Source organism: Contarinia nasturtii, unplaced genomic scaffold (genome assembly GCF_009176525.2).
Source record: "Contarinia nasturtii isolate CC-2019 unplaced genomic scaffold, AAFC_CNas_1.1 Cnas_scaffold_533, whole genome shotgun sequence".
Taxonomy (NCBI): Eukaryota; Metazoa; Arthropoda; class Insecta; order Diptera; family Cecidomyiidae; genus Contarinia; species Contarinia nasturtii.
The window spans coordinates 1,783,481-1,790,324 of record NW_022197885.1 but is presented as its reverse complement, the minus strand read 5'-3'; the positions used below and the strand labels follow the sequence as shown (position 1 = coordinate 1,790,324).

The following is a 6,844-nucleotide window of genomic DNA, read 5'->3' as shown; positions in this document are numbered from 1 at the left end:
TGCATCATTCAATGTATCGCATAAATGTATGCGATCCTGAACGCTTGGTTTTTTTAAAGAACCGAAAACCAGTCGTCAATTTAAAATCCGTAAAAATGTTATCAACAAAAAAATGCCGTTATTCATCGATTCTTCACATCCAAAAAAAGAAATTCGTATATTCTGGTTCCAATTTTAGTGTTCGTGTCTCATTCATTCGATAGCATTTTTCCGTTCTTTTTCAGCGACTTGCGAAATGCTCTTAAAACAGAATATCGAGAAAAAAACAAAATTATTATGTTATACTGCATTTCATACAACTCATTCTTCGTCTTTTTTTATCTACTCGACTCAAATAAGGAACTTGAAAAAAAACACACACACACACATGGATGAATGGAAAACCAGAAACAAAAATTGTTGCCAAAGATAAAACTGTGTGTCGTCTGACCCACAAACAGAGTGAAGGCTTAAAACAAGTTTCGTTCGTTTACAACAGAATTTGCGCTCGAGCGTTCGCCACACGCTCATTCCATTCTGGTTATTATTGTTGTTGTTGATTCGTGTATTAGTACACATACCATTTATGTACCATTTTTTTTCTGTCTATGTCTGCACTATCTCTGGAAACAAATCAGTTTCTTCGTTGCTTTTGATTTCCAAACGATATGGTAATTTTTTAATGCAGCATTTTGCCGCTTTGTTTTTTTATCGGAATTTTTTTTTTTCGAATTCACACTGTTATTTGTATCGACATTCGACATTGTCTGATTTATAATTTGTGTTCATTGCTTTTATGTGTCGTACATATATGAAAATCCATTTTGGCTTTTCTCGGCATATATGACCACGAACAATTTTCACGTTCAGGCACACCATTTCGACGAGAACATTGTATTTTGTTGTTGGCACATTTCAATGTTGTGTTGATTAAATACAGCAAAAAAGAATTTGCATGCTAAATTGACCTCGATATACATACGTGCTTCAATATATGTTGATAATTTCTTCGTTTAAATGCTTGTTGAGAAGCTCACATCATGTCATCATCATTATTGGCGATTATATTCTCGGTTGTAATTAACAACAATAGGTCATATTCTTTTTCATCTCTTTGCGATTGAAATCGTCGTGTGTACGTGGTGGTGGTAACGTTTTCCGATCATGACAATTAAAATCGAGGAGAAATTTTAATTTGATTATGGGTCACGAAATAAGACAAAAGGTGAAGTGAGATGAGAGGAGAGAGAGAGATAGAGGGAGCGCGAACAAAAACAGAAGCATTATTAGCGGTTGTTTACATTTTCTTGAACCGTGAGCAATTTTGTTATTGATAATCAAGCGCAAAACGAGATTATTCAAAGATAGAAGTGAGATTAGTCAAAGAGAAAATTGACGGTCTTCGAATTAACGATGTGATATGTTAGAAATTATTATACTTCGTTATAAGCGACAATGAAATACATGCTTGTTTATAAATTACAAATTGCATATACACGAAATCAAGTTTCAAAAAAAAAGACCAAACACAGTACTCTCAAACTTCTGAGACTCGGAACACAATAGATAGTTAGCTACATACATTTGGATGGCAACACATTTCATTTTCATCATTTAGACTTACAATGATTTGTCGGAGTGCCATTCGTTTTCATACTATCACATTTTGCAGCATTTTGCAATGATAAAACATTTAGGATTTCATAAAAAAAAGAGATAAAGATTTTTTTTTCTAACCATAAATATAAAATTACAAGTTAAATCTCCATTTCGTAACCAGCACTTTTTTCAAATGGATTCAATGCCAGCCTTCATAACGTTAAATTAATCAAACGGAGAGTTGTAAAGCATTACATAAATGTAAAAAAAGGAACGTTAGATTCTCGTAGATACAATCGGTAGATAGAACAAGTTTTTGCAAGTAAACAGTTGTCATGTTGTTACCAGAAAATCAAGTATTACAAGTGCACCGGCATCATCAAAATTGCACAAGATACGAGCGATTAAAAAGCGCACACAAGTTGGGGTATGCGTTCAATGCTATATTTCGACAAAGGCTTTGATGTTGAACATGTACTGCTTGTGTTACATCTTTTTCGAGTGTTTCATCTTCGCCCAAGTAGACGTAATAATTAAAACTGTAAAAGAAATGCATTATGTTTGAATTTATTCTTTTTGCTCAAAATGGCACTCTGTTAGAGTAATATATCAGTCGTAAAAGTTGTTTTCAATGCACGATGCAACCGACCGTTTGATTGATAATAATCGTTGAGCATAAAATTGAGCAATGAAAACGATTTGTTAAATAAAACAAGAAAAGAAGCAAGCGAATTAAATATATAATCATTACTATTACTGCACATGACGCTGATAATTTACGGTGCGAACAAAAAATGAAACAAAACAATTGAAAACAGTGCAGGGAATAGAGAGACAACAATGCAGCAGGCGCAATTCAATCTGTTAAATTCATGTGCGTGCGCGTTGCCAATTTAGTGCATTTGTGTGTCTTTGCGCTTGAAATTCGTTTGTAACGGATTGATTGTGTAATTTGTGAGGTTGACCGAAGTCAAATGGTGATTCGTGGAAAAGGATTCGAAAATAACTAACATCTGCTATGTGCCGAAACAGTGTTGCATCAACGGGTTGAATGCACTGAAATTACTTTTGATTGGACAAACAATTAAAAATCAATTGAACAAAGTTACTCGGAACAATTTCATTTGTTGCTTTATTTTTCTCTCTTGTCTTTTTGTTGCTCTGCTTCGATTCGAAATATTTCCGCAGCATTTTATTCTTAAATTGAAGATGTACTTTTTTGCGGTTCGATTTTGAAATGTGATTGAACGAGCCTTGAAAAGCCTACCAAACGATCGTGCTCGATACACTTCAACTGTGTGTTAATGAGTGTGTGCTAATATTTGATTGTGTTCTTGTAAGATTTAAAGTTCAAAATGTTTCGAGAGTGCTCGAATGGTGTGCGTCATTAAAGGCCATTTTTATTTGTTTGATTTATTCTAATGCGTTGTAAGCGTTGATTTATGATCATGCTAAAAAGTCATTGAAACAAAATTTCGAAAGAAGTACTCATTTACACCCAGAAACCCGAAATAGAATAAATCACTTGAATGACGGAATTTACAAAGACAGCGATATAATCGCCTTTATGTGACTCAAATTAATTGATTTGCATTTGGAACAAGCGAGAAAAATAAAAAAAAGGTCTCAAACAATCGATCTAAATTGCTCAAGTGTCGGTTCAGAACGTGTAAACATTTCGAAAAAAAAACTGTCAACTACATTGAATTCAAAGTGGCAGTTTTGAATTTTAAATTAGGCTACGATATTCACTTCCATACAAATGAAGCCAAACTAATTGTAAAATGTAAAGTACTCCGAAGAGAAAATGAACAAATAAAAAACCAAAAAGCGAAAGATTTATTTCTATTGAAATGAAAACGAAACACCAAAACCTATATGAAGTGATGATAAAGATCAAAAGCCATCTCTCAACAAACGAACTGAAGTGGTTTCAGTTACGTATCGTTACGCACATTGAAACTAAATAGATTTCGGATTTGCATCCCGCATACACGCTATGAATTACGATCACTCTCTCCGCATTTACGCCATCAAAAAGTGCTTTCAATTACCGGAATGCATTTTTCTATTAAATTGCCTTCTTTCATTTTCTCCAATCTCGTGTCGTGTGAAATTACACACACAATGGACCGTACTAAATCGGTTCGCATTGTAATAAATAAAAGACATCAACCAACAGAATTGAGACTTTTGAAAAGCAAATAAACGATCGTTTCACATTTTTATTTTATTTTGTGCTTGAGCGCACGAGTTTCGATCATTTGTAACATACAGCTGTGCTTCACCTCACCCGGTGTAAAACAATGCATGAGTTTCAACTCTTTTAAATTATACACAGACAATGGACAAACCATAAGCACAAAATTTCTTCAATTTGAATTTGATTTGGTTGCGTTGTATTGCTAATGCGCAGCCTTCATTTATTCCGTTTCACTTTGAATGACTTTATTGTCGCCACTTATACTCTTTCGAATTTGGATTTTAAAGTTTAGATGAGGTAGAGCGCTAAAGTGCACACAAACACACGATCACACATATACAACTTGTTGCTATTGGAATAGTCAATCCAATATGCAGACACAATAAAAATCCACTTGTGCTCAACGATGACAAACCGTAAATGTGGCGCGCACAAGATTATCATTTGTGTATATTTGTTTCCCTTTCTTTGTTACCACATTCACGAGCATCGAACGTTTTATTATTATTGTCGGTGTTTACATGAAACGCAAATATATTCCTTACAAGCATCGAGAAAGAAAGAGAGCAGTAGAGAAGGAGAGAAAATGTAGACACAAAATAATAATTTATTTCCATTCCTTGAGACACATAAGGAAACTAAAAACAATACCAGCCAATCGTTGGTTGTTATACATTTTTTTTGTTCTCTTTCGCTTGCTCTCGGTGTTAGTCTTTCAGAGTTAAGCGATCGAAAAAACAAACAAATAAATTCCGTATTCAAATGAGTAAACATTCGCATTGCTGCAGTTTATTTAATTGAAATCTTGAAATGCGCACACGATGCCGCAGCACAACAATATCGGCTCATTAAATCACATGCCCTTTTATTGTGAACACACAAATAAACAAAAATCATAGTGCGCTCGATGAAAATGTGTGCGTGCATGAGCTTCGTTTTCTTTACTTTACATTTTTTTTTCAATATTTCTTTTGGATTTGTTGTGCGTGTTCACTGATGCTGATTGCATATCTATTGTTTCTTTTGCTCTTTCCCTTTCGTTTCCGTTTAAAATCTGTACAGTTTTTGTGTGTGCACAGTTCTGAGAACACCGAAACAAAAAGAGGTTGTACTTGAAAAATGGTTGCACTGTGGTCAAACAAATCAGCAGATTTTCGGCACTCCTTGTCAGGTAAACACACTGAACTTGACATGTAAAGATTTTTTAATGGGTCTCTGAAATGATCGGTTCTTTGAAGGATTCTTCTTTATACTTGCGGGAGGCTTGTAACAAAAACATTCTATATACACAAGAGCATTAACGGCTCGTGCTAACATTCAACGCGGCTTCATTGAATACGGTCATAAAATTATAGACATTTTTCATATTTATAATGAGGGACTTCTCGTCATTATCCGACCATCAACATTCAAATTTCATCCTGTTTTATTCAAATTCTATGAAATTGCTAGTCATCGAAGTTCCCGACCAGTTTTTATTACGTTAAGACGAAATAAAAAAAAAATTGCGCTCACCAACAGATGCACGAAACAATTTGGTTCCCAGCTTCGATAGAATATCGTGCGTAATTCGATCCAGGAATTGCATCAACGGAAATATCCATTTAAGAGGGAAACTACTTGCACTATTACAGTTCCTATCTTCATAAACAGCGTGCGTAGTTTGTTTTTCTATTTCTTCCTTTTCTATCGATAAAATTCCCACACTCAAAAGCGGAAATCATTGATCACACACTTTTTTTTCACTACTTCTTCGTTTTTCTCACTTAAGCGCCTTACACATGCACCTTGCAACAAGTTATTTTCCCAACGGAATCCTCTTTTTTCTGCTGTTAGCACATTTGTCACTTGAATGATGATTTCGAACTATGTTCACGATAAAAATCTTTCAATGAATCGTCGATTTCTAGCCCGTTGGCGATTTCATATTTTTTATTACGAATAATTTCAAATTTATTCCGTTACTTAGCACAAATTTTCAAACCTATGCCTTATAAATAACTCTCACTTCCAAACACTATGATAATATGAATAACACGTCTATGAATTTAAAATATAAACAAAACTAAACTGTGTGAGGCACAAGTGTGAGTTTGAAATCGTGATGTTTTCGCTTGCTACTACAAAAATGCATGAGATCGACGAAAAAAAAACAACGAACTCGAATTGAAATGAACAAAACGATCCTGTCGCGTACACCGATCGAATGGAAATGAAGTGTGTAGCTCGCGTTGAGCATACAAAAGACTCAACTATCCACATACACACAGATGGCTTTCTACGCCACACACACACACAGATATACAAACATGTATGCCGATCGCGCGTAACATACTCAAAGAACGAAGAAGCAAAGCAAAAGAGAAAATCGAGAAGGCAAACACGCAAGAAGTGATTAAGAATGCAATGAAATGTGCCTTTTTTTCTCGTTTAGTGTATATTGAGTTCAAGTTGCGACGCCGCCGCCGTTCGTTTCGAGAGAATGTAGAGTGCAAACGAGCGAGCGCAGAAAACCAACGTTTTGATGAGGTACGCTGCAACCACGAGCACATAAAACGCGACTCTACAGCGCATATGGAATCGCAGTGTTTTTAAATATCAAATGAAGCCAAACCGTATACCAAGCAAAAGCCAAAACAATGGTGAAACATACAAAAAAATATATGACAAAATAAATAATAAATTTTCAAACAACAACAACAAAAAACTGATGCGCAAGTGAATAAGAAACTATAACAGAAAATGAGCTAAATGCGTTGGCGCACGAAAAACACAACCATTGAAATATAAACATTGCCGTCGACGACCATACACCATCGCGGTTCACTGCATTGCAGTCATCTCTTATGCCAGGCTTTTTTTGTGTATTTCACTTCGGCTTTTATGTATGTATATTCATTTTTTGTTTTGTTCATAAAATAATTTGTTGTCTCTTCTTTTCAAAATGCACACCGTTTGTTCTGTTACGTGTATCTGGATCGAGATTGTATTTTATGGATTTTAAAGCACGTCGACAAAATCTTATGTGATAGTAGCTTATGTGACGATGTCACACAAACACAC

At 34.8% G+C, this 6,844-nt stretch overlaps 1 protein-coding gene across 2 annotated transcripts in view; it reads right to left on the bottom strand.

Annotated features, from left to right (window-relative positions):
• Nucleotides 1-5,920, bottom strand: part of LOC116339484 — a 34,619-nt gene extending 28,699 nt beyond the window's left edge. The window contains exon 1 of one of the 2 annotated variants that reach the window (XM_031765380.1): nucleotides 5,297-5,920. The gene's annotated coding sequence lies outside the window, so the exon portion shown is untranslated. The remainder of the gene's footprint in view (nucleotides 1-5,296) is intronic. The other variant, XM_031765379.1, reaches the window with a different exon arrangement.
• Between the last annotated feature and the right edge of the window lie 924 nt (nucleotides 5,921-6,844).